This window comes from Nicotiana tomentosiformis, chromosome 3, assembly GCF_000390325.3.
Source record: "Nicotiana tomentosiformis chromosome 3, ASM39032v3, whole genome shotgun sequence".
Lineage (NCBI taxonomy): Eukaryota > Viridiplantae > Streptophyta > Magnoliopsida > Solanales > Solanaceae > Nicotiana > Nicotiana tomentosiformis.
In genome coordinates this window covers 71305858-71310732 of record NC_090814.1, presented here as the reverse complement: position 1 = coordinate 71310732, position 4875 = coordinate 71305858, and positions in this window count along the sequence as shown.

The window sequence follows — 4875 nt, the reverse complement described above, 5'->3', positions numbered from 1 at the left end:
CAACAGAGGAAAAGAAAGCAAAAAAGCTAAACTACGTCGCCACCAGAACCCGGGGGAAGAGATGCATCTACGCCCCCGGGAGAAGTAGGAGGATGTGCCGCTGATGTAGGATCTTGGTCTTCATCATTATCCTTTTCAAGTTCCTCCTCGATTAGATTCGGAATCGGAACTAGAAGAATTAGTTGCATCAGGATGAGCAGGGAGGCGTTCTCGGGCAGCTAACTCCAGCATTCGGGCCTTAGCAATCTCATCATCGATATCAATAATGCCCGTTTTGGCCTCTTCTAAGGTTTTCCTCCTCATGTGGTACATGGAATGTATTTTTTCGATAATGAGGGAATCCTCTAGAAGCTGAAGTTTTGCTTTAAGCCTATCAACCTCGGTTAGAAGGCTACCCCGCTCGGATCTCATGGCGCTAAGGCTAAGATCGAGACCATGGATTGTGGCTATATAAACCTTATTATGTTCCGGGATCTTCTTATACCTATTCTCCATTTGGGTAGGCTTTTCCTCAGCAACAACAGCCTCTTCATCTTTGGAGTTCGAGGCTGCCTCTAAGTTATTCACTAGTTCAATGGAGGCAGACTCGCGTTCGGAAGCAGCGAACACGGTATCTTGAACTTTAGACCACCTAGACTTAGCTTCTTAGAATTGAACATTTAATTGAGAAGATTCTTGACTAAGGGCCACTACTTCCTTCTCGCTAAGCTGTATCCGGGCCTTAAGATCACTCGCATCAACGGATTTTACCTTTAGCACTGGGAGGCGCGCATCAAGTTGATTCCTTTCGGCCAACAGTTGATCCCGCTTGGACTTGAGTCCCTCTTTGTCAAGGATTAATTTCTGAAGGCCCTCGAAAGCGAGGAAGTTGGCATGCGAAGTAAATACTAAAGTTAGAAACCCTGTCATAACAAGTCAAGAAGAAACAAGCAGTAAAACAAATAAGTACAACACTGCTGATGCATTGTGCATGGCGTTATTTATCATAAACTCCCCCGAAAGAGAGTATATTTTCTTCTTATCTTTTTCTGAAGCAAACAACTTCAGATAATTGGCGAGTTCAACCGGGCTAGACAGTAGATGGCACTCCATTGACGCCGAGAGTGAGACACTCTTCCTTACCTGGGGATTTGCAGAAGGGGGCGAGTAGTTGTGGCCCAAATTCCTGTGGTCAAGGGACTGGGGAGGAGGGACATCCTCCTCTAGGGTACCTACAATTGGTGGGGGATATGTAGTAGTTGATGGTGATGAGGGTATGACCGGTATGGAGGGAGATGAAACTGATGGTATTGTAGGTTGAGAAGCAGTTGCGACAAAGGAAGTGTTGTTTTTTGGTTGCTCACCAACCGAAGGCGGAAGAGGCTCGGTACTCGGCCTCATAATATCGGGAGCAGCAACTCGGACCGGAAAGGAAGAATCAGCATTCTCCACTAAGTCAAATTCTCCCCAAAGCGCACGGGCATCGTCCTTAGTTGGGGTTCTAATCTCTTCACACTAAGCATTATGTTGAGCTGATGAAGGTTGTTGTCTCATTTGCAGGGAAACCCCTTCATTACTAGCTTCCCCATCATCGTCAATAACCATAGTGACTGCAGCTGGCTCGAGTGCGGCTTTCTTTGATTTCTTATTTTTACCCTCGACCGAGAAAGAATGCCGCCTTTTTAGTTGCTTGTTCTCCGATGGGGGACTCCGAGAGGAAGCACCTACACTAGAAGAAGACCCAAGCGAACCAATCCGGGTGAGAGCCTTATTCAACAACCTCGCAGTCTCTACGGGATCGACCAAGATATCCTCCTCAGGGACGGAAACATAACCCTGCGGGAGGCCTGAATGAAACAAGGAGGTAGGGTTAGCAAATTTACTCATGTACAAATATGGAATAAAGGAAGAGTTTGTTTACCGTGATTCTTGTACCTCCACCCGTATTTGGGGGCAGATTCCTTCCACCGGCGGGTCTCTGGTGTAGTGATGTCCAGAATCTTCTGGACCCATCGATCAAGGCCTTCAACCCTTGGTGGTATCTGCCGAGTTGCTGAAAATAATAAATGAAGAAGAGTTATCAATAACATGAAGCAGCATATTTTCTGGGAAAGAAATAAACTTCAAACTTACATGAACGAGTCCAGGATTTGGGGAAGGATGGAGTTGTGGACGGGATGATATTCTTGGTGGCAATGACGATAAACTGCTCCATCCATCCACGGTCATTGTCGTCATCCATGCTGGTAAGAAAAGCACGGTGGTCACGCTTGCTGAAATTTATTACTCTCCAACGGAAGATTTTGGGGGAGTAGAGGTTCATCATATGAGCCAAGGTGAGAGGCTCTTTCGTTTCCAGGAACAGCCACCGCAGACAGGCCACCTCGCCATAGTGAGGAGCCCACTTGAGCCAAACAAACTTGGTAGTGGTGGCACAATTCAAACATCACGGGGTCAAGTCCCCCGCTCAAAGAAAACGGACCCAAAGTGAAGGGGTACGTGTAAACGTACGTGAATCCCTTCTTAGTGAAGGTTACCCACTCCACCAGATCGGGAGCAATGATGTTTAATCGTGGCAATCACAGTCCTCCTTCACAATAGGAATACTGGAAGGGCGAATAGAAGAAGGATATTTACCAATAACCCAAGTTCGAGAGTTTGAAGTGAAAAACTTCTCTTCAAAGTCCTTGGCTGTATTGAGATGCTGGGGGGTGATGGTGCTCACCGTGGGAGGATCAGCATCAATATCAACTTCTTTGTCTTTGCTCCTCTTCGGGCCCCATCGAAGAGAAGACCAGAGTTCTTAGAAGAGTTAGCATAAAATAGTAGAACTTTTGCATCTTAATCTACCCATAATATACCAAATTTAATCTAATTGAATTACCGTTACGTTACTAGAACAAGAGTTTTGTTCCTTGGGTTTCTTTTTCTGTATTTCCAAGAGATTCTTTCTTTTTTTTCCAATTAACCTTGATCCGGTGGACTAAAGAGGGAGTGCTAAGAGAAAATAACTCTGAGGCCTATCGAACTATAAGTTTGTGTTCAAATTATGTTAGTATAGTTCCTACAAATATTTGCTAAATAGTATAGTACGTATTAATGTTCACCAATTGGTACCTTAGAAATATTGTAAATATAGTTTTATAAAAATAAAAAATAAAGACTCGCTTGTTGTGGTGGGTTGGTGCATCTATGATTCTATCTTGGGTCATTGGGTGCGTTCTGTTTGTGTTTGTTCCGGGTGTACAAAGAAAATCGATAAATCGCACCAAATCAATTATCCGAGTCAAATCGAAAAAAATAAATTAATTATGCTTTGATTTGATTTGGTTTGGTATTGGAAAACAAAATCTGACCATAATTGGTTTGGTTTGGTTTTAACTAAAAAGGGTCAAACCAAACCAGCCCGATATTTCATTTATACAATTTTAGAAATATTTTATACATATAAATATTTATTGTAATGTAATTTATAAATATTTTTTAAACTTTGTCACAGTTTTATTTTTAACGTATTATTTCAAGTTTTGACTTAACATTATTGATTGGTAAATAGATTTTTAGTACATAAATGTAGTAACTCAAACAAAGTTCAAATCAATACTAATGCTAACAAAAGAAATTCAATTCAACACTAGGAATGACAATAGTGTTGGATATCTAATTTTTAGTTTTTCATTGGTTTATAATAAAATGCATAACTTAGTTTATTTTTTTCTTTAGTGCTTAGTTATGTGATTGATAATACTTATTAGCTATATTTATAGCATGACCTATATAATACTTTTAGATTATGTTAATTTTTATTATGGCTTATTAATTAGCAATATTTGCTTTATGCAATTTTATTATCTTTGTTATTGAATATTTTAGTACAATGATATGGCTCATCTCATATTATTATGTTATTTTCTTGAAAAATATATTATATATTTATATCTTTCTAGGATTAAAGAAATATTTGGAGCAGAAGTTACATATTTTGTGCTATGAAAACTTTACCGGAAAAAGAAGAAGCCGTAAACCCGGAAAAAAAAATCAAAAATTCCGAGGAAAACGAGATTGAAAAACTCGACTTTGTAAGTTTGGCTTGGTTTATAGATTTAAAAATTCAATACCATTAGTTTGGTTTAGTAATTAACAAATTCGAACCAACTCGACCTATGTACACCCTAGTTTATTCTTTTGGTCCTCCTTTTTCTTGAGTTAGAAAAAATTACATAGTCATATGACAAGTGAAAGACACAATGAGTAAGTAAGAGACTACAAGTTAAAATTTCAAATAACGGTTTATAGACAGCCTACTAATTTTGTGTAATGACTCGGTCAGTCATTTTTAAAATTCGAGTCTCGTTCTGTTTCTTAAGGTCTCGAGTAGCTTCACATTGGGTATTATGACTTGCGTGTGTAGTCAAGTTCGGCTTTCGGATGATTCAGGATTGATTTGGAAGAATAATTCATGTTTTAGAAGCTTAAGCAAAAAAGGTTGATTGAAATTTTACTTTTGTGCAGACGACTCTGTAATGGTATTTGATGAATCCAATAGTTTTGCGTGGTGATTTTGGACTTAGGCGTGTGTCCATATTTGGACTTGGAGGTCCGTAGGTTAATTTGATACATTTTGGCAAATTTGTAAAGTCGAAGGTTGAGAGGTTTGACCGGGAGTTGACTTTGTTGATATCGGGTTCGGATTTCGATTTTGGGAGTTGGTATAGCTCCATTGTGTCATTTAGGACTTGCATGCAAAATTCGATGTCATTCCGGGTTGATTTGATATGATTCGGCGCGAGTTGTAGAAGTTGAAAGTTCATAAGTTCATTATGTTTGATTTGAGGTGTAATTCATAGTTTTGATATTATTTGATGTGATTTGAGGCCTCGAGAAGGTCCGCGTTAT